General features: G+C 36.6%; 1 protein-coding gene across 1 annotated transcript in view; it reads left to right on the top strand.

Moving 5' to 3' along the window:
• LOC136829007 (uncharacterized) overlaps window positions 1–25,070 on the top strand; it is a 72,532-nt gene that overhangs the window by 7,997 nt on the left and 39,465 nt on the right. The window lies entirely within an intron of this gene.

The following is a 25,070-nucleotide window of genomic DNA, read 5'->3' as shown; positions in this document are numbered from 1 at the left end:
TATATATATATATATATATATATATATATATATATATATATATATATATATATATATATATATATATGTACATATATATATTTATATATATATATATATATATATATATATATATATATATATATATATATATATATATATATATATATATATATATATATATATATAGATGGATAAATCCAGTTCTCTTTCGCTGGAGTTGCGTGCATGCATACACCACGCATACATAACCCAGTAATGCATGCAGCCACATGTACACATGTACGTGCATTATGCTAATGGCCTCTAAAAGACAGCGTTTGCTTATGCATGTTGATGAGCGTTTCTGCCACACGTGGATGAACATCATTGTCGGCATTTCCGACTTACTGATGCTCATGGCGATAATGGCAGACCTTCTCATGATCACGGCGCTCTTCAGCCAAGAGTTATATTGCGTGTAAAAGAACGGGTTGCTGAGACGTCTTTTGCAGTATTTCGTTTGTTTGTGTTTTTTATTATTCCTCTCGCAGGTTACTATACCTGAAAGTAAAAAGTGAAAAGTAGGACAGTTAAAGTCTTTACGGTATTTTACGTCAGTCCCGTTTTTAGAAAGAGCAATAGTTTCAAAGTCCAATTCTACACTCATACAGAAAAACACACACGCACACGCACACACACAATGTGTGTGTATATGAATATATATATATATATATATATATATATATATATATATATATATATATATATATATATATATATATATATATATATATATATATATACAATAAACGGTTTTATTTATATTCCGTATTTTTCTTATTAGTCTGAAACTATTTTACTAAATGATGATAATATCTAATGTAATGTCAAATTAATCGCAGTCCTTATTATTTATATTTTTCACTTATTTCGAATTATGTGTAATGTGAATATGTTTATTTTTATTTCTTATGTCTCTAGTTAGGGTTATAAGCTGTATAATCCAAATTTGTTTACTCTGTTCTAAACCTTTTTATCATGGAATGTAAAGAGTTTGCAAAGGATTTCACATAGACTGTTTCATTAATACTCTCAATATTATTTTATCTTTACAATAAAAGACGGCCAGAGGGTCGTGGAGTTCAGTGAACGTAGAGATATGAAAACAAAAAGATAATGCACATTTGTGCATTTGAAAGGTTATAAAACGTTGCGTTTTTCTTACATTTCTATACTGTCTTAAGTTATATTTCTGGTAGATGTAATTTCACGGGTAAAATCTGATTGTAGCTGCGAGCGAATCAGTTCGAAATTCCTAATATTCAGAGATTTAAAATATATTTTCTGTTCTTTCTTTTTCTAAATTTTCTACTGGAGGTCCTTTCGGACGGAGTCATCAGTCTAAAAACCCAAGAGGCCTCCAAAGGGATATCAGCCTTTGGAGAGAGATAAGTTATAGGAAAAGGTGATGAATATATGAACATGAGGAAATAGGAAATAAAACTGACACGCCTGGAATCCAGGAGTCGTCAGCAGAGAGCAGGGATGAACTCGCTCCTCGGCTTAAGTTGAGTCGCGTTTTGATTTTCAGTTGACAATTACTTGAAGAAGACACTATAATAGCCCCTGTCTCAAAAGCCGTGAATAAGAAATCCACGTTTGTAAAACATGCATAGCTACCAAGGTCCAGACAATCTGTATAAGACTGGATTCTTTAGTTGACTTCTAGTAACTATTAGTTACATATTCCTAAAGAATTTCCAGTTTCTTGTGAGGATAGGGCAACAGTTTGATGTATAACTGGACTATGTAGGAACTTTATGATAGGGCGTAGAAGTGTTTTTCTTTAAGGTCCACAATAATATACCTGATGGTAACAGTTGTAAAACTTTTTAAAACTATATAAAAGCTTCCGAACTCTTTCCTGGGTTCATCTTCAGTTAATAAAAAAAAAAGGATAATTTCGCTGCATAACTTATACTGAATAGAATGCTACTGCATTTAACAGCGTCCATTCTTTCTTCTCCCTACCCCCAAATCTCTCTCTCTCTCTCTCTCTCTCTCTCTCTCTCTCTCTCTCTCTCTCTCTCTCTCTCTCTCTCTCTCTCTTCGGTGTATATTCCTAATGCTAGATGATTTGTACAAAAGGGGTTACCATCTTACAAATGACTTTCTTACCCACCCCTCAATAATAATTCTGCAGCAATCTACAATATTCTGCAGCAATTATCAGCTCACAGAAAGGATTTTCTTTGCTAAAGATCAAAAGTATATCGACACAACTTACAGGAAAAAAAAAATATCTACAATGCAGCAGGTTCTACTTCCGAAAGAAAGGAATGGCCCAACTTTTTTTTTTATGAATTAGTGAACAGATACAAAACTTTATTTAATCAGTTATTGCAGTTCCACAAAGTTTATTTTGTTATTGTTAATGCTATTACATAGTAATAGAATCCCCTTCCCAGAGGGCAAGAAAAAGAAGTCACTTTGTGAGATTCAGCAACCAAAGTACCAATGACCTCTAATTTCAAGAGCTGAAGTGACACAAACAAAACTCATATATGCGCTAATAACCCAATGCTACTAATGGTCCTTGAGATTAGGTGCCAACGATCCTCCCTTGCATTTTCTCCTTACCCTTGGAACCCCTCAATCCATGACTTCCTGTCGCCATTGTTATGACGTCACCAACAACAATATAAGCTGACCGACGAGATCGGCTGGCGGTAATGCTCGAATGGGTTGAGCAGTCTTATTATAGTTCCTCTCGTAACCCTAATCCTTTAGGGTCGTTCCACCACGTTTGAAATGAACATGGACAATAAGTAAAGAGAAACGAATATTATTTTCCTTCTTGTTGACTTATTCACACCCTTTGTCCGAACGAAAGAGCCCGGGAAACAGTGGCCGCCAAAAAAAAAAAAAAAGGAAAAAGTGGCACGAAGCGTGTCAGGTGTTTCCTTTGTGAATTACCATACAAAAGACGACCACCACCAACGCTACCTTTTCCATCTTACTTGACGGATGGGCTTACAGTGCGCGCATATGTTCCTTCCGTGGCATCTGGAGGAGAAATATTTGGCATCGATTACTGGAAACCTTCGCTTCTACACCATTCAGAGAAAGAAGCTAAAAAGGAACAGAGTGGGAAAGGAAAATGGATTGGGTGGGGGTTACTTCCTTCTGCTGTTTGTCAGTGGTAGTTATACATCATTGGTTTAGATGATTAGGAATCTATTAAACTAGGTATTAATAACTTGACTCTCCTTAAAGTCACAGAATACATAATTATGAAGGTCTTACATCAGCACATAGAATGCTTGCTAGATAAAACATACTAGCATCAAGGTGTCAGATAGCATGTGATTCAATGTCTAGATCAAAAATCACATTACCATAAGTTTTACTCACACTTTTCTCTTCTTAGCAGTTCTGTCAGATCTAAGTGATCTATGATATTCAGCGCTTTTCATCTAAAGTAGAGCTTCTGTAGTGCACTATTAAGTTTTAAAATCTTATTTGTAGGCTTTGGTAAAACTTAACAACAGTGCCACTAAACTATCAATCCCAACCTAGGGAGCCAGGTCCTATCTAACCAGTCCTATAGGTTGCCGTGATCCCTCAATACTCGCTGCCAGCAAATCTTGAAATGCCCTCAGAGATCTTGCCCAGTTTTATATACTTCCTTGAGGCTGTGCAGTAGATCTAAAGAGCAAAAACAAGTGTACTTGAAGCTCCCAAGAAGCCTGGAAGACAGGTGTCATGGTTGCATGGCTGCACGGTGAGAAAACCAAACGAGTAAATAATGCGCCGAAGTCTCTTCGGCGCAATCGAGTTTTCTGTACAGCGTATAATGCTGTATGAAACTCTCAGCCTCGGCCCATGAAACTCTCAGCCGCCGCCATGAAAATTTCAGCCACGGCCCGGCTGAAGCCTGTGTCGTTGGCACCTATATATAGTGGTGCCAAGACACACGATCATGGCTAACTTGAACCTTAAATAAAATAAAAACTACTGAGGCTAGAGGGCTGCAATTTGGGAAGTTTGATGATTGGAGGGTGGATGATCAACAAACCAATTTGCAGCCCTCTAGCCTCAGTAGTTTTGAAGATCTGAGGGCGGACAGAAAAAGTGCGGACGGACAGACAAAGCCATCTCAAAAGTTTTAATTAAAATGGGTTTTAACAATGAAAATTTTCGCTTAGTTTTCTAATGACAATACATGACAAGGATTTTAAGTAAATTGCAAGATAGGATGATATTAATTCTGCCCATTAACTTACATGACATATGTTCTTTGCTATCTTCTTCAGTTTCTCTTCTGTGACTGCTGTGAGAGACAGCAGTTTTACCGATGCGCAAATTCTCTTTTTAATCCTAAAGCTAAAACTGAATCTGCGAATAAGGTTCAATGTTACTCTCATTTTAACATGATACTGGAACTGAGATGTGAAAAAGAAGACTTCGAACTAATCTTTCCGTCAGTAAGAGTTTTGACATTTACATTTTAGATGACTTTTGTATCAGCACTTTAACAATGCAAAAATAAACGAATTCTATTAAAAGTTTTGTCTTTTGCACGATGTATTGTCTAAGGAATGGTGCCTTTATTATATTCCACCCAAGTTACGTGACACAGGCAATCATTAACAAACAAACGACTTCCATACAGTACCATGCATAATTAGTAATAATTCATTCTGGCATGCAATTACGAAACAACGCCTTACCAAGAAAAATCGCAGTGGGTGACCTAATACCCTTTATTCATTCATTTAAAGATTAAAATAAACTGAATGACGCAGCTGTATTTAGATCCACCCACATCAATCACTTAGCAGTTGAACAATGAGATTTCTATAGAATTCTTCTACGGACAGCAGGAACAGATATGAATATTTAATGTTTTATTTCAAAACTCTAAATTGGCTTTTCATATCTTTGAATACAAAAAAATCATCATTAGCCACTCTAAAATGTTACTGATGGGGTGAAATATATATACTAAAATGATTATCCGTAGGCATTAAAAGTTAACCCAGGATAGATGAAGGCGCTGGCTATTTCAGTGCATAAATGCAAATATTATAAAAATGGCACGTGGATACTGCCTTACGACCATGGCAGTAGCTTTAGGCCATGATGTCGGCCAGAGTCCTTAAAAATTTAAAATTTCTGACCACGCTAGTCCTCGTGTATTCGTAATGGAATAAAGGCGTTTGGCTTGTAATTTGCTAGCCCAGCGCAAGGGTGTAATGGCATCTCAAGTCAATTTGTATCAGGGTTTTTGAGATGAAATTTCGTAATTATTATCATTCATGGCATACGCACCTTCTTTTGGGAGCCAGCTGCAAACAATAACATATCATGCAAACTTTTCCAGAATAGTTTCCTGTTGGCATAAAAAGAAAGGACGTAACAAAGAGGATGAGAAGAATAAAGCGGGTATAAATAACTCATTGTAACTCATAATTGTCATAATGAAGTTTTACTAATAAAAAAACAAATAAATACTACAAAATAGAGAAAATGAATGGTCAAAAGGGGAGAGTAGGTTAGTATGCAACATCTTTCAAAGGAACTCTGACTCCTGACACCACAAAGGCTATAATATAACCAAAGGTTTAAGAACTATGAGTACAAAGTTACCATTGTGCATCAGGAATCTAGCTGTATCACCAGGCATGGCTTAGCCATATCAGTTAAGCAAAGAAAACTGGAAAGCAGGGTATGAAGAGTAACACTTGACAACCAAAGAAATTATCTGAAGGAGACCTGAAGCTCTAGTTTTGCGCTGGAATGTCACATTTTATGTTGAAGTAAAAATGCGCAAACTCTAATTTGCCACCACGGCAATATTCAAGGGCCCCTTGACTCTCCAGTCCGACAAGTCTCTAAGCAAATTTAGAGTTCAAGGTGAATTTGTTTACACTTTGCTTGGAAATTAGAGCCGTACGTAGTTAACATACTTTAAAATTTCATGGTGCAGAATCTCCTGACAAGATCTGATCTTCCTTCGTACAAAAATTTCAGCCCTTTTTTTTAATAAAACAAGTAAAAATTGAACCAAAGTTTCTTCGGCGCAATCGAGTTTTTTGTACATCGTATAATCAAGGCCACCGAAAATAGATCTATCATTCGGTGGTCTCGGTATAACGCTGTATAAGCCGCCGCCCATGAAACTTTAACCACGGGCCGGTGGTGGCCTGGCCTATGTCGTTGCCAGAAGCACGATAATGGGTAACTTTAACCTTAAATAAAACAAAAACTACTGAGGCTAGAGGGCTGCAATTTGGTATGTTTGATGATTGGAGGGTGGATGATCAGCATACCAGTTTGCAGCCATCTAGCCTCAGCAGTTTTTAAGATCTGAGGGCGGATGGAAGAAAGGGCGGACAGAAAAAAGTGCGGACGGACAGACAAAGCCGGGACAATATTTTTCTTTTCAGAAAACTAAAAATAAATAAAATTCTTAAAATTTCTAGTTTAATGAAGTTTAATATAACAACATTAAAACAAAGTAGACTACTTAGCCATATTTCTTTGTATATCTTCATCCTCAAATGGAAATGATCTCTTCCACTCAAGTTAGAAGGAGTCTTTTATCTCCCTAAATCTTAAATGCATGTAAAGAGAGAAGTCAGTGTTGGTGTATAGGAGTGTGAAGAGACCAAATATTAATGGGAAAGGGATCGTTGGCATTGCTTTTTCTCGGGGCCGCTCTGCTAGAAGAAAAATAAGTTAAGTTTAACTTAGTTTAACCAGACCATTGAGCTGATTAACAGCTCTCCTAGGGCTGGCCCGAAGGATTGGATTTATTTTACGTGGCTAAGAACCAATTGGTTACCTAGCAACGGGACCTACAGCTTATTGTGGAATCCGAAACATATTATAACGAGAAATTAATTTCTATCACCAGAAATAAATTTCCCTACTTCTTCATTGGCCGGTCGGAGAATCGAACGCGGGCCCAGCAGAGTGCTAGCCGAGAACGGTACCAACCCGTCCAATGAGGAACTATCTGCTAGAGAAAACCCTTATACATACATACATACATACTTACATATACACACACACACACACACACACACACACACACATATATATATATATATATATATATATATATATATATATATATATATATATATATATATATAAGTGTGTGTTTATATATACATATGTGTGTGTGTCTGTATACATATATGCAGTTTGTGTGTTCGCGTCTGTGGGAAATCATACAAAGCAAAATTAATTTTGTCCTTAATTAAAGGGCGATGGCTGAAAGTTATGCTATTCGCTTACTCTTCCGTCAGATGCTTGGAGTGGAGGTTCGGGTGTCTTGTAAAACATTAAGAGGTTTTCCTTACCTTGAACAAATAAAAACGTACATTTTCGTCATAAGCCGCTATTGGTTAGTCACTTAAAAGAGCTCTGCTGTTATGAAAGAGTCCGGAGGTCCAAGGCAGGCCTCGAAGTCCTTCACATCTGCACGCAATTATGCCTCACTTACTGCAAGGGCCTGTGCCTAATTAAAGCTGGCTTAATCCAAACCAAGAAGTTGCCTGATTAAAAACATACCAAAAAACTTTGCATACCCCTCTGTGAATTCATTTGTAGCTAAACATTTCTGGTTCCTTTCAACGTCTTCTTATGTGAATACCCATTTTTCATTATTGTTGTTATTCTTTCATTTTGCTTTTCCTTATTTTTGTATTGTCTGTGTATTTTCTTCCTTCTTAACACTAGTGACCATTAATACGTCATTACTTCCATTATTGGTATGGTTTTCTTGTCTTATTTCTTTCTTTTCTGCACCAGCATCCATTTAGCTCATCTCAATCTTTCCACGCGACAGCAAATTTCCTCCTCCTTCTACTCCTACATATTAATTTCCTTTTACACTTTCTCCTTACAAGCAAGTACAAGGCAGCCTGTTGCATGCTTCCAGACTCCCCGCAACACATGCGCGGACACAAAAAACATACAGACATGCGAAGACAAGGAGTGAGCTGTAGACACGGGGGGGAGGGGGGGGATGGAGATGAGGAGGTGCCATTGTAAAACAGCAATAAAGCACCCTCACGAGTATTGTCAGCCACCCACTCATCCATTGTTATTCACCCACTCATTCATTGTTATTCATCCATTCAGGAGCCACAACTACATACCTCTGCCATTTCCACTCCTCTCGATTGGGTCTGAGCCATTAATTACGATTCTCTCGCTCGGGCGGTCACACAATTCCCCAAAGCATTCCTTGCTCAATGTAGAGTTATAATAAAGAGCTTTCGACTTGCCGTACGCAATCAGTTCAAGATGTATGGATAAAGAGTCACTCAAAAGCCTGTCGTTAAGGTCCAGAACCGGCTTTTTCCTAAAAGGATCTCGCCCATATGAGCAGGTAAACAAAACAGCGTCGTGCCCCCTGTTTCAATTCATCAAGCGCACCGGGATATAGGATCTAATCCTTTGCCTTTGAATTCAACCCCGCGTCGCTTATTCTACAGCTCTTGTCTCCGAGGTGCCAATGCAACTTACTTCATTCAGTTTTGGTTTAACGATTTGTCTTCCCTCGCCGGGTTTAGTTTCTAGGTCTGGCGCTCGTTTAAATACTCTTGATGAAAATGGTGACGTGAATCCAACGCAGATGCGTTGCTTTAAGCAATATAAAGCAGAAACCCGAACAATATATAAACAAATCGGCAACCACTACACTCGGCATCAGTTCCAATGGCGGGCGAATGTGGTAAACCAAGAAATCAATAGAGGGAAAAATAAAAGGAATATTTCCCCGGGCTCAAGAAAAAGACCACCATTTGCTAGATTAAAGTTGGCTGACATTTCCTTCGCTAAGTTTCAGAATTGGGAAACTCCTTTCATAAAGCATCGTTCCATTAGAGCAAAGTTTTGATATGACGAAGATTTCCATGAAGGTGCACATGAACGAAAGATTGGGAGACTGCCGTCTGGTCAGAGGGTAAATGTGCTCGGATGTTTGTAAGGCTTTCTTGAGTCGTCCCAGCGAATTTTTAAGCTGAAAAAAGTTAGTAAATTAAAGAAGGAACAATTCTGAATTTCAGACAAAAAGACGAAAAATTCTACGGACAAGAATATCCTGAGAATATGCCCGGGTAGGTAGGGTAGGGTAGGGTAGGGGAGAGGTTGAAGATGAGGGATTGTGGTTGCGAGTTCTCAATTAATCCACGTAGACGTAATCATCCACACGAGACGGATCTTGATATCTCGAACGCCCTTGCCTTCCCATACCTCCCCCCCCACCCACACCCATTTCTACCCCTCTCCCACACCTTCTTTCCCCACCCCTCTCCTCGACTCACGAAGCATCACTTAGATCAGTCTGTAATTAATCCAAGTAATTATTCGCCTTCTTCGATACACTACGGATCCGAGATGCAGTCGTACGTCATCTCTTTAAGGGAGCCTCTGGTGCCCGATCCCTTCAAAGATGGCGGCCGTGACAAATTTGTTTTCGGAGGGTCTAAGTCAAATTAGGTGATTATTGATAGTCGCCCTTAATCACCCCGATGACAAGATTAAATGCTAATAAGGGACAAGATATGTATCTCTTACTACATATTAATCACCTGCGGAGTTCGAGATCGTAAACTTAGACCCATTGTCTCAGTTTGAGCTTACACCAATGTTTACGTCGGGTAATGAATTGGTACTCTGCAATTACTGGTGTTGATGTTTATTGCATATTCGTGCATGATACCTGTTTAATTATCTCGAGATATGAAGACATAAAAGGTTTCATAAACATTAATATATGTGTTTTATCTTCATGCGAAGTCCGACGGAGCTGGAACTTAATGCTTTCTTCTAGGGAATATGGAGGAAGGGAAAGATTACAGTGGCATAAAAAATGAAACGATGGAATGATGAATGTGTGTCACGGGGAAATATTGTATGAATATGAAGGTATGGAAAATGCCCAGATATCGGTAAGATATAAGAACACATGATATATAGAAATTGAAGGCAAAACTCTTGAAATATGGAAGATATAGTAATTTTTAATACACAGTGAAGTAAATAACTTTGGGAAATAAGAGTTATCTTGAAATAAACTGCGTGCCACCAATTATACAGGATTATCTTTAAATGTAAAATATACCATGAACGTGTAAAATATCTAAGTAAAGTGAAATACCCGAAAGCACATTGAGCACTAAACTATATGACATATACTGCAATGTAAATGACTTAAGAATATAAATTCAATGTTAGAGTATACAATAAAAATAAATACGTAAGTTATACAAAGTAAAAACGAAACTTACGAAATACAATGGAAAATCTGTGAGCAATCTTGAAGTTTTAAGTTTCCATGGAATAAGCAAGACTTCGACATGAATCATGCTAGAATACATTCCTGGAATACAATATATAGTATGAAGAAAGTCGTGTGTAATTAAACAATATGAAATATGTAAAATATATTGAAACAGGTGGGAGAGGCCATACACTGTAATATGTCTTGGAGCGTTTAAGATGCAATGAAATAAGCACGACGCAGTAAAAAATGTACGATCAAGAATTATATGCATCAAATCTCGGAATAAATACAGGAAAAACATTCACAACGCCATGAAAGTTGCAAAACTAAGACAATTTTCAAGATTCCATGAAAGATGCCAGGGACTTGAGAGGATGCAAAGTCACATAAAATTTGAGATGTAATGAAATATCTGCAAAGTAAAATATTATCCCATGTAAAATGTAATGAAGTATTTAATTCGCAAGTTTTTTAATTATACACACATTCACCCTCCTACACACTGCCTCCACACACACACACACACACACACATATATATATATATATATATATATATATATATATATATATATATATATACGTGTGTGTGTGTATGTATGCATGTATAAAATATATATATATATATATATATATATATATATATATATATATATATATATATGTGTGTGTGTGTGTGTGTGTGTGTGTGTATATATATATATATATATATATATATATATATATATATATATATATATATATATATATATATATATATATATATATATATATATATATATATATATATCTGTGCGTGTGCTAATGCTTTACTCATCGTGGTTGTCATTAATAGCAACGCACGCCCAAAAGAGCCAGGAGGTTACGTATCGTAACACAAAAGTAAATATGAGCAGTAATGAAATAGGTCAGAAATAATATGATATAGCATAATGCATACTTTTTAGTAATCGCCGTCTTCTGAAAGTGTTAAAAGAACATTTTAAGGAATTTGATCCTTCTTGAAGATTCATGCTTCTCCTCTCCTTCTAAATTTTAGAACTCATCGCTTTCCTCTGTATTCCTTTGATCCTACTGTCTACTTATCTTATTTGCAGGCGAGTGTGTTGTTGCTCAAGAGAAAAGCCCCACAGCGCTTGTTTGGTGCACGCATAAGGCCATGCAGTCTATATATCGGGATGCGACTAAGCCTTATTTTGATAAGAATGGTCAGTTAAAAACTATAAATACTGAATTTATTTGCAGTAATATTATGTTCCCTAAGAAATGAAAAGAATGGCAATTAAATATTACAAATATACCTGTATATATTTGAAACGAACCCTCAAGGCTTGTATCAAAAAGGAATTTGTTTCTTTGATTCCGGCACAAAATATTTCATTACACTTATCATTTTAGTGGCCCACATTGTAATGACAAAGGTCTTGGCGAAGAGGTTGTAATGAATAGCTACAGGTAATGGTGGCTGAATAGGGTAAACGAAAAATGCCATGAATATCGCCATGGCTTCCCGCCCTGTGAATAAGATTCACACAGCTTCCATCTGATGTGAGGAATGCACATGCATTTTTCGTCTTAGTAAATTGGAAGAGAAACGACTCACGGGCATGATTTTGAAACTCAGTCTAGAACCTTTTAAGGAGAACATCTCCAGAGCCATAAAATGAAATGTCATATGAAAGAGAGAAAAAAAAATCTCATCTGATAACTTTCGAAACAAAAGTTGACATCTTTCATGAGGACACTCGTGTAATAGCTTTTTTCGCCGCAGTTTGGGTTTATTCGCTAAATTTCGCCGTTTTACGTGCTGAATTTGAAATCGTTGTCTCGCTTACTGGCTTTTGAAAAATAGATTGATAATTTTCAAGGATAAGAACTCTCTGTCTTAATAGCTTTTGCAAAGAAGTATTTCGTCTCGTAGTTCTTGAATCCGGAGCTGAAATCTGAAATGGAAGAGTAATATTTCATGTACTAGCTTCTAACACTGAGGTTGAAACTTCTACTTGGAAAGCATTGACTCACGTGTTAACCGGAAGTACGAAAGATGAAATTCAACATGAACATATAAAATCCCATGTAGAAGCTGTGGAAACGAGTGAACTGACATGGCTATACTAAAGAAAAAAAGAAGAAATATATGCATACATACACACACATATGTATATATGTATGTGAGTATATATATATATATATATATATATATATATATATATATATATATATATATATATATATATATATATATATATATATGTGTGTGTGTGTATATATATATATATATATATATATATATATATATATATATATATATATATATATATATATATATATATATATATATATATATATATATATATATATATATATATATATATATATATATATATATATATATATATATATATATAATGTTTGTGTTTGTATGCAAGCACTTGACACGTTTGTCCGAGCATGCTGGCGTGAACATATGCGCATAATTGCCAGTAAACAAAATTGTATGTACTCTCGATATAACTGCTTATAAAAGCACGTTATATATTGTATTTTATGGGAAAATTTTGTACTTGGTAATTATCTCTAGACAACGTTACCCGAACTCTACAAGCAAATGACATCGCATAAAACTCAATCTTTTGAACTATCTACGTCATCTCTGAGAAAATTATCTTAGGAATTTCTGTGTCTGATGCCATTTGGAGTTCACAGAATGAGTCTAAGAAGATCATTTGGAACCTCTCCAGACCATAAGGAGAGGACCAAATGAATATTTCCTTTCTCTTTCGTGGAAAAAGGTTTCCAGAGGGCCAGCTCGACAGTCATCTGTATCAACCTTTGTCCTGAGAGGGAAAAAGGACGGACGCAAAATCTGAATGGCGGCCAACAGAAAGAAAAGAAAATGTGAAATAAGAATAAATGTAGAATTATGACATGATAATGGAATATAGCATTACAACCGGACCTTGTAATTGGAATATCTGTTCTTTTTGTCATGAGTTGCTTACGAAATACCCTAGCGATAAGCTTTGTTTCCAAAAGGAATAAGGGTGAATGATGGTAAAACTAAATTTGTTAGATGAAATTCGGTCAAAAGTCACAGCTATGTCATTTATATTTCTGTTGTCTTATTATTCATCATGTATAACGCAAGAAAAACATTTTACTTTAAACGAAGGTTTCAGAGCCAGGAAGCCCAGTCTTAGCAAATAAAAGAGAAGACATGGAAACGGTAGAATTATGGAAAGAAGAGAATTAACAATTAGTTGGAGAGAAACATCCACAGAGATACATGGTGTATATTTGAGAATAATGGTTTTCATAACCGAATGGGGGTGTGTAAGCATTTATTTGATAAGCATGATTTAGTTACACCTTTAGGGTATTTCAATAATGTATCCATTACTGTCACTGGCTCACTTGAATAAAAAAAGAAGGAAAAAAGAATATAGAATAACATTATTTTATCGAAAGAAACAAATTCCAACCATCATAGGTTCCGACCTCATACTTAGCATCATTAATTCATTTATATTAATAATATGCTGGATTAAAAAAAAAAAAAAGAAACTGTGATCAAATCAACAATAACCAAAGTAAACTTATCCAAGATAACGGATAATAGGACACTGCATTGTCTGCTGCAGTTTTTCTAAATAAGTGCCGAAGGACTTTGCTTTTGATTATACAACCATCTCGAAAATTTGAAACAAATGGGACACTTCTGTTAATGATGAATGTTAAAACATCGTTACTTTAAAATTCATGAAGTATTGATAATCCTGCATCCAAATTAATTTTCTGTTTTGCAATATAGATAGCTTTAATTGAATTTTTTGTTAGTAAGTATATGTAAGAAGATTTGTGATTCTTTCTAAATCATAACCTAGTTTCGTAGATATAAAATTGTGTTTCAGACAGTTCGATTGGTTAACTATCGTTTTAAGCTTGCCTTCTTCAAGAATTGCTGTAATTATTCAATATGTACTATTTTACTAGCTTATTAGCTTAAAGTGATTTAAATTCAGATTCTTATTTGAGCTGAAAGTGGACAAGCAGTTTTTTTTACATAGTTGATTTAGAAACCAAACAATCAAAATTTACTTTTGTAAATAATTCAACATTAATTATTCGGAATTTCTTTTAAGCAAGAAATTTGTACTTCGAATATATCCCAAGTAAGCGATGAACATTGGAATTCACCTAAATAGATGAAAATTATAATTTCCTTTGACCTAATTATTTTTGTGTTTTTTGTACTGCAAGAAGTAAATAGGTTTCCCCAATAATTTTGTATTCATTCTACATTACTATTTTTTTTTTTTACCAGAAACAATTACCACAATTTTTACATAAAAGAAAATTTTAAAACTTGTTGGGTCAACCTGGAAATCATTCATGGATTATATTTACTTACAAGCAACCCTTTTATTTTAACAATACATATGTCTTTGTATCGATTTTGGTATAGTTTCTAAATTACAAATTTACCTCTTTTCTGCAACTGAAATACAGTGACATATAATTCATCTAGATCTGCATGCCAGATGCTGGGTCAACTAAGATGGCGTCAAGAGACGTTTTATGAGCACAAAATCACATATGTTTCGTTCATGATATCTTGCATCTTTCTTTATAGGAATCATATTTCTTGATCCAGCGTTTCCTGTCCTTTCTCCTTCCTCTCTACCCCCTTCCCCCCTCCTCCTTATTGTCATTAGCCTCTTCCCCTTTTACACTACATCAATTTTATGTCAATTATTGTGCGGTTCTGCCCCTTCATTTTCCTTCTCTCTTTCCCGCCATAAACTCTTTCGCTTCACTAATCAGCTTCATGTTATAGCTCTCTCTCTCTCTCTCTCTCTCTCTCTCTCTCTCTCTCTCTCTCTCTCTCTCTCTCTCTCTCTCTCTCTTCATACACATAACAGTTCATCCTAATTTTTTCGTTCGTTTTTCAGTGCACATCCCAGACCTCTCCAGGAGTGTTATATTTTGAAATGATCTACTAAACCATTAAATTAAATTAAAGAATTACATATCCAGTCCACATTAATAAAGTGTATTTACTTTGAATTCGCTCTCAAAGGTCAATAAAAGTTTTCTTAGTTTTTTATAAGAAACCTTATCTCCATTAAAATACTGGTTTTACCACTGAAATATGAAAAATAATTGTTCAGAGCGCATACTCGTAAAAAACCGCATTAAAAAATAAATTTACCACAATATGTAGTTCCTCTGTGGTGGATTAAGCAGGACGCTCAATAGTCTAAATCTTGACCAGTCACTTGTAAGAAGAGAGAGAGAGAGAGAGAGAGAGAGAGAGAGAGAGAGAGAGAGAGAGAGATAACGAGAAGCATCAGATGATATAGCCAAGAAATTTCCTCTGCTGATGGCAATCTATGTATTTTTACATAACAACATACAAAAGCGCATGAAAAGCACATGTAAATAAACAGAAATTTGTGTAGGGGTGTAATACATATTCATATCTTCCTTCTGTTTATATATTGATCATTACGACGTTCGTAAAACATCCCCACTAAATTCACATCACTAGCATGAAAGAAATGAATACATTAATGAAATAAACATCACTTTATAAATCAGCAAATAATTAAATTAATATATTATGAAGAAATAAATCAACGCTAACATCAAGTGGACCTTTCATCCTGAGATGTCATAGATATATTAGAGTAAAAAAATGCTGAAAAAATAGGGCTATTCGATTTTTATCTGCTGTTTGTTTATTACAGCAGATGTTGGCAAAAACGAGAAGATGAACATTCATTTATCATGATTCCTTTTAAGTGGAAGTGAAGAATTTTTCGCAGTCAAGATTAGAATCAACCTTACACTCAAGGCCTCTGTGGATCAGCATCCTATTAGCCCGAAGTTTTTTCGGCTCTCTCTCTCTCTCTCTCTCTCTCTCTCTCTCTCTCTCTCTCTCTCTCTCTCTCTCTCCATGTCTATGTGTCTCTCTTTGTCTCGGTTTTTGCTTCCCAAATGCACATAAATAAATGTGTGCAGATATACTTACATACACACATGCTCGATACATATCTCTTTGTACATACATACTTGGATATATACATACACACTCTTATGTATATGTATAATTATATATGAACTGTTTTTCTTGATAGGGAGTGGCTTCAGAGGATAAATTTCAATAGTATAATAATAATAATAATAATAATAATAATAATAATAATAATAATAATAATAATAATGATAAAACATTTTCTTGGTGGGGCTTGGCTTTAGAGGATAAATTTCAATACCTACTCTTACATCATTCTTGAATTGCTTAAACCATATATATATACTGTATATATATATATATATATATATATATATATATATATATATATATATATATGTGTGTGTGTGTGTGTGTGTGTGTGTGTGTGCGCGCGGATATGTTTCGTCTTTCTCTCTCTCTCTCTCTCTCTCTCTCTCTCTCTCTCTCTCTCTCTCTCTCTCTCTCATTCCTTCATGACCCTCCACAGTGGTAACCTTTTACTGTTTACGTTAGTGTAGGCGCGAACAATCTAGTAATTGCGGCGTAACGACCATCGCAGCTCGTAACAATGATGGTAACAGGCGTGTCAGCCCTCTGTCATGGCTGTCATAATGTGTCAGACCCCAGGGATCGAAATGAGTGCTCCTGTGTGCCTGTTCTTCTATCCTGGGCGTGTATATGTATGTGTATGTGTGCATGCGTGTGTTTGTGTATGTGGTTTTCTTTGTGCGTATCTGTACCACAAATCTCTCTCTCTCTCTCTCTCTCTCTCTCTCTCTCTCTCTCTCTCTCTCTCTCTCTCTCTTTATGGAAGAGATAGGCATTTACGGATGCAACAATGAAACATATATATTTCACATAGAAGAAAAAATGCGATTTGGTATTTTGGTAATTTAAAATTCTTTCGTCTTCTTTAGCCGTTTTGATAGCAGATCTCTAGTTGCAGATCAGATTCCAGTACCGAATGTACATTATAATGGATTTTCAGGGATAAAAAGAATGAGGTGAAGTTATGTTTCGTTGGGGACATGATCATTTCGATAGCGAAGAGCTTTATTAGATACATGTTGCTATAAAGAAATGAAAAGAAAAAGGGCTGAAACACTAACGCCGTGAGAACCACAATAACCGCGCCTTGATTTGAAGGTTATCTGAAACAGTCGAAAGTTGGATAGTCGGTTTAGGTTAAGCCGGCTTTTTGCAAGCACAGAACTTTTCCCTGAGGAAGTAGGAGGCTTACCATTGTCAAAGCAGTATGCAAATTAGATTCATTTTGGCTGTAAGGAGATCTTGATTTTGAACCTTATATTATTAAAATAACAGAAGAATCCTCTAGATTAGGCATAGCTTTAGCCAGTTTCGCTCTATGCGGAAGACTTTGATTTGATGAGACAAGGAAAGGCTTGCGAGGGAGCAAAAACTAATGAACTTGAAATGAACTTAAATTCTTTTTATCTACAAAAGTGCATCGAAATGAACTTAATGTTTAAGCAGTAGCCATACTCGCCGAGTGCAGGCACTTGAATAGCCAATATTAAAAGGAATCTAAAGGGCTGCTGTTTTTTAGCCAATACTCTCCTTATCGATGTCTCCCGGTTCTGTGGTTTCCTGGTCGTCCAAGGCTTTTCATGAAAACAGGCCTGCTTGGCTTGAATCACTGAAACGTACATTGCAGTTGATAGCCTAGGGTTAACTAAAGAATAAATGAAAAAAATTAGTGTTTATAGTCTTTGTCTAAGAGTAACTAATACCTTTGTGATTTAAATGCTTGAGAGCGTAGCATATATAGAATCGCCCTTTTTCAAAATAGACTGGTCACTGAATGATTAGACAAAGCTTTTATTTTAATCATATACGATGGAAAGATGTTCTAAAAAAAATAGAATTCTGTGCACATGTCAAAGGCACTTGTCCTGCACCTGCAAATAATGAAAAGCACACGTGTTTTTATAGGAATATTACAAGCTTTTTCAAAATAAAAGTCACCTTTAAAAGACTCGTTACTCGTTCCATAATTGTAATTTCATTTGAATTTTCTTCAAAACTTTATTCAAGTTCGCAGGCAGAAATGACTGTATTATGTTCACTTATAAGCAGAAATTCCCTTTGAATTTCTCAGCAGCCCCGTAGTATAAATTCGGGCCATTATTAAAATTATAATAGGTTGTAATTATCGCCCTATATAACTTATAGCCGCCGTTATCTCAGAGTTTAAGTTATCTTATTACCAGAAAAAAACTTTATCCTTAAATATATACTACCGAGTGAAATCAGAAAGTGCGTAAAAGTCTTTTACGAAATAAGAAGCTGTAAACGTGAAGAGGACAATCATTTCTGCTGTCATTTCTCTTAATGCTGCTGCCAATACAATTGCTCCTGCTGCTTTTACTGTTGATGTTACTGCAGATCTGGCCTCTGCAGCTGGTCCTTTGTTGGTGTCTTTCTTATACTTTTCTCTCTCTTGTTCTCTTATCAAGTTTTTGTAGCCCTTTCGATCCATCACCTACTGTCACTACTTGTGATGTTGTTGCTCGCAGTTTTATTTTACCTATCTTCATCCTCTGCTTGTAATCTACTCTACCTATCTTCTACGATGCCATCATTGTCTTTCTTAAACATTTACATGACAGCATCCTCTGGGCTTCCATAAAATAAATGGAATCATCGCTCTTGTTTCTGGAGTGGTAAAACGCTGTTTCTTTTCAACCAATTTTCAGTTGTATTTTCTCTCTCGTTGGTGGTTCCCTTGGAAGTCAGAGATAAATATCATCATCTCGTTTAGGATCTTGCTTGCATCATTTCTTAGGTAGACTTTAAATATCTCAAGACGTTGCTCGATTGGAGTAGAATATATCCAGTCATCTGTCCAAAAAAAAGTATACCTTAGTTTGACCAGACCACTGAGCTGATTAACAGCTCTCCCAGAGAGGGCTGGCCCGAAGTATTAGACTTATTTTACGTGGCTAAGAACCAACTGGTTACCTAGCAACGGGACCTACAGCTTATTGGGGAATCCGAACCACGTTATACCGAGAAATGAATTTCTATCAACAGAAATAAATTCCTCTAAATCTTCACTGGCCGGCAGGAGACTCGAACTCGGACCTAGCAGAGTGCTAGCCGAGAACTCTACCGACTCGTCCAACGAGGAACTAGTCATCTGTCCAGTGTTGAATTGAAGTGAATATAGAATTTAGGCCAAAGGCCAAGCACCTGGGACCTATGAGGTCATTCAGCGCTGAAACGGAAATTTACAGTAAAAGGTCTGAAAGGTGTAACAGGAGGAAAACCTCAAAGCTGTTGAACTATGAATCAATTGTTAGGAGAGGGTGGAACGTAAGATGGAAGAAAGAGAATATGAAAGGAGGTACAGTAAAAGGAACGAAAGGGGTTTCAGCTAAGAGCCGAAGGCACGCTGCAAAGAACCTTAAGTAATGCCGACAGTGCACCGCATGAGGTGCACTGACGGCCCTACCCCGCAACGGAGACCTGACCAGTGAGAGAGGAGAGTCCTTCAAAAGAGAGGAGAAGGAGGAGGCAAGTGAGCACAGAGCAAGCAGATCATTTGCTCTTTTCGTGACCACTTAAGCCATCGTTTGCTTAGCCTTTCTGAATGGAGGTTAAGATATCTCATACATTTAAGATAACAGAGCAGATGTAGCAACGTTTACCTTACATAAATATGCAATAATGATTATATGGAACTTTATATAATTACCCATAATAAGCGTTTAAACGACGTTTTTGCTTTCTTTAATCTTAATCCGTTGTTAGGGCTTTAAATAAATAGTAAGTACTTACATGACACTTTGCCGAAGTAAATCTTTTACTTCAACAGTAAAAGCAGTTGTTGGCTACTTTGCTTGCGCTAGTTAAGAATTGTAGAAAACATTTCACCTTAGATACGAGTATAGGATAAGTATTGTCAAAAGTTTTTTTTTTTTACATATGAAATCATCAGGTAATGATGACTAATATATATTAATCACGTCTGTTTTGTGGTAGAATATATTTATGATAAAAATTGCAAAATAATGAGGTTGGTCTTGAAGACATAACTTTGTCCTTAGAAATAAGCTGAGGGATAGAAAACCGTCTCCGAGACAAATAAAATAGTGGAATGATATTTATTTTCTCATAATTCTAGTAACAGAAGTATTGACCTTTTTGATACCATCGACAAGATCATATTATCCAACTTTTTCACAGTTTTTCAATAGCCGAGGAAAAGTACAACAGGAAACAATAAAAAGCAAATAATAAAAACAACAACAAAAAAAGAAGATAATTAACTTACTTACGAAGACGTCATTTTCCATTAGCCTCCAAACACTTTACCTGCGGGAACTGTCACACCTTCCCCATAAGTAGTAATTATCAGTTCAATTAGCGCTTAATGAGCCAATCAAATGCGAGAGCTCGCATCTCATTTGGCGTAACAATCGCGTGAAAATCAAACAGGAGATCTTTTGTTTCGGATGCTTCTCTCATCACAAGAACCCTGGAGGATCTGCGGACAAAAGCAAGCCATGACAGCGGCTGTCTGGCAGGACCTGGCCGCTGTCAAAATGAAAGCGGTCAGCAGCTGAATAATGTACGAGAGGGATGATGAATGTATGGCTAAATAGCTCGCCTGATTCAGTTGTCAGCTTGCGGGCTGGAAATAAATAAATAATATGCAATGTAATGAGTATAAGAATGATTAAATAGGTTACTAAATATAACTGTATCATTATCTGTCATCTCCAAAATCTCTGTTCGGTGACAGCTTTCTTGCCGTGAGCCAGACTTTTGAATTCTCTCCCGACTTATGTTTTTCCTCTTGCAACGGGGTTTCTCCCCTTTAATCTCTCACTCCGAAGTTAGTCCCATTCATTTACTTTCCTGCTGCCTTGTTCTCTTTTCAAGTTCTTCGTTGGGCGAATCGGTAGAGTTCTTGGCTAGCACTCTGCTAGGCCCGAGTTCGAATCGCCGGCAGGCCAATGAAGAATTAGAGGAATTTATTTCTGGTGATAGAAATTCATTTCTCGCTGTAATGTTGTTCGGATTCCACAATAAGCTGTAGGTCCTGTTGCTAGGTAACCAATTGGTTCTTAGCCACGTAAAATAAGTCTAATCCTTCGGGCCAGCCCTCTCTAGGAGAGCTGTTAATCAGCTCAGTGGTCTGGCTAAACGAAGGTATACTTGTTCTCTCTTCCCCAAGTCTTTTCAGGCGCACAGACGATCGACAAAGGCTTGTTTGTTCAAAGATAGATTGCTAAACAAACATTGTATAATTAACTGTTAATAATGAATCAGTTGGTGAAACTGTAGAAGGATATAAAAGAAATCTGTAGTTGTATAATTCGATAAATACACTAGATATTTCTTATTTTCAATATTATTCGAAATATCTTAAAAAAACCTGATACCTTTATTATTAACAGTTAGAATAGAGCATGTTCCGATTCAGTAACAATGCTAAAGGTGATAAATTAACGAACCATTAGAGTGAATGATGATGAGGCATCCTGCTTACAAATACATGTTCCCCGATGAAATCTATAGATCAATGAATTACTGAGTATTCCAAATAAACTGACATGAAAAAATATTCATGAATACTCTCAGGAATTAGTTGTTGATGAAACGAGATTAATTCGAGATATATTATTTATCCCAATGGAATTAAGCAGATATTCTGTGCCCCATTTCGTAACGAGGTGTTAATAATTCCTGTCATTAATAACACCAGTCTATCCATTAACTACTATCTCAATCAATGAATCGCCTACTCCACTGTATACCGTAGTAATAATTAGTAAAAGAGACTTGAGGCTTAATCCGTTTCTTAAATTTTCGAGGACTAGAACATGTAAAACCCCTCTTCAAGTGTCGTAAAATTAATGTATCATATTTGAAAAGTTAGGAATAAACATCAAGACCACACATCAAGGAAATTTCATATCTCAATTAGTAACTGTTTGCACTAATTCTCCCTCTTTTATGTCATTAAATTTACAGCGCGCATATGAATCTTCACATATTGCTAGTCAAGTTCCGTCCTAAACAAAAAAAGAGATTACCCCTTCAAATCTGCAAAATCAAATCTTTATTTTGAAATCTACTCTGCACGAACTGTATTATGATAAAATTATAAAGTATGAAAATGAACAAAAGACAAACTTTTTTTTTTTTTTAAATAACACGAAGCAACAATGGCCCAGAGCAATTGTTCCAATGTTCTTTATAGAAGACTTGGAACCTCTATGACTATCTTTACGAGACAAACATTATAAGACGCACTTACAGCTGGAATCAAATTCGTCATCAAAGACTGCTTCATTTTGGCTCATAAAAGTCTCACGAGACACAAAACGCGCAATATAACCTCATCTTTCCCAAAGGAGAAAAAGAAGACTTCCAGAATAGGTGCATGATCCAGATCATAAAACTCTCGAGAGCTCCTTGATTCTTTGTCCATCATGGCGCGCCTGTAGGGGACTTCACCAGTTCCTTTCATCAGTCAAAATGAGATGTGCTTGCTTAAGTCTGATGTACAGATAATCGCAAGGTAGTTTACTTTGATTTCTTCTTCTTCTTCTTCTTCTTCTTCTTCTTCTTCTTCTTCTTCTTCTTCTTCTTCTTCTTCTTCTACTGTTTACTATCATTATTATTATTATTGTGTGCAAACATCTACTGCTTACTGATAGGTTTCTTACCTCTTTTTTTTTATTTTATCGTCCATATTTTTGAAGTGCCACAAGAAGCCGAGGGACGTCCTGCCGTGAAGTGAGGCCGTACATCATTCTTAAGACATCCGTAGATCCCGCAAAAAAACTATCCATGTGACAACGTGAAGTATTAAAAAGATTTAGACCCAGAGTTTCCACCTATATCCCGAAAAAAGAGAAGGGGGCCCCGAGGCTGAATAGGGTGGGGTGGGGGAGCCCCTGTTAGAACGATATTCCAGTAAGAGAGAGAGAGAGAGAGAGAGAGAGAGAGAGAGAGAGAGAGAGAGAGAGAGCGTATTTCCATCGCCCTCCCTTTTCCCTTAGGGTCTGGAAGATGGTGACTTCCGGCCGTGTCTCAGCATCTGTCGGACTTTCCAGCCGTTAATTGGGTTAGTGGCGCCGAAGACCGAGATGGCACGCATCCCGACCCCCGACCCTTGGCACCGACTATGCTTCCATCTAGAGATTTCATGATTTGCCGCGGGGAGTAATGGGGAAAAATGATTCAAGGAATAAAATGTAATTACTGTATATCACAGTTATCCTTGGTATATATGTCTGTAAGCTGCTTACAGTATCTTGAAAGAAATCTGTATCATTGAAAGGGAATATGAATTATTAGACTTTTATTAAGCCAGTCACACGATCGACAAATATTTCCAGAATAAAGAAGAATAAAAAATACCTTCAGCGTCAATTACTGATCATCTAAATAAATGTATAATAAAAGCCTCAGAGCTACGTAACTTCCATACTGAAGCCATGAGCTTCCTTCCCCCCGATCTTCATGGTTTTAAGCACATTACTGCTTCGAAGTCAAGAGACGGGGATCGGGACAGGGTTTAAGAGCATTCCGGTTGAGGAGCCATGTTAAGGCCGCTGCGGGCTACATTATGGTGGTCCAACACACACATAGAAACAGATTTTTACACAAAAATATTACCCTCAAAATCCTGGGTAATATTACATTCCCTTATCCATCCACACGAAATATGAAGTTGGGCCGGGGACACCATGGAACATATAGCCTCTTTTATGAGAGCCAGGGGCGTAGAGAATGTTATCCAAGTATTAATATAAATAATTTCCTAAGATACGTCCGTATGCTTTTAGTTGTTTCACAAAAAAGAAGGAGCATTGCCACCGACTTCCCAGACGACTTGGGAAGGGGCAGAGCGAGAGAGAGGCGTTCCTCTGACAAAGGCATTCGAGAGCAGAGAGTGAGAATGGTGCCAGGCAAATGATGTAACGTTGCGAACGCATCCACTGGCATTAAACGCACCATATCAACAACTCACACGACGATAACACTTGTATCCTTGCGAGGAGCTCTGGGTCGCCCATACGACACTTGCCGCTTCCTTGCAGACCGTCCCCTTAAACATGAGGTTTTTCTTAAGATTATGGCGCTTCCTAAGACTGGCGAAACGACCTTCTTGCTGCCTTTTTTATCCTGCATAATTTCTCTCTCTCTCTCTCTCTCTCTCTCTCTCTCTCTCTCTCTCTCTCTCTCTCTCTTAAGAGCTTACCCTTCTTACAACTGGCTCTGGCAATGTTTTGTTTATATAATGAGTAGCGTTTTTTCACTTTTAATTTGGATTTTCCAAAACATAGATAAAAAGCAGAATAATCAAACTAGTTAGATATATACTGATGCCTACTAACGATGGTGTTATGTTTTATAAATAAAATTAAGGACGGCTTTTCGTTTCCGTCACTTTTATATTTCGTGCATAAGCTGGCATCTATTCTCATGAAGCAGATGTGCATCATCAAAATAGCCAGATTAGTCATACAGTTACAAATAAGCCCTCCCATTCCTCGAGCTCTTTTTATCGAGATGCCTTTCTTCACGCGGACAGACTTTTCAACCACTCTCTGGTTATCAGGTGGCCTAATACATCTGTACTGTCCCACTATAGCTCTTTTAAAGTTGATAACTTACTTTGCGTGGATACCCGTAGGTCTTGCAACCCAATGCCCTTACCTAGCCCAGACTTGATGGAGGCGAGAAAAATAGAGAAAATTGGCCCACAATATGGAAGACTAAAGGAATCCAAAAATGCAGAGGC

The sequence above is a fragment of the Macrobrachium rosenbergii genome, chromosome 43, assembly GCF_040412425.1.
Source record: "Macrobrachium rosenbergii isolate ZJJX-2024 chromosome 43, ASM4041242v1, whole genome shotgun sequence".
Lineage (NCBI taxonomy): Eukaryota > Metazoa > Arthropoda > Malacostraca > Decapoda > Palaemonidae > Macrobrachium > Macrobrachium rosenbergii.
The sequence above is the reverse complement of the archived record's forward strand: the minus strand, read 5'-3'. Positions and strand labels throughout refer to the sequence as shown.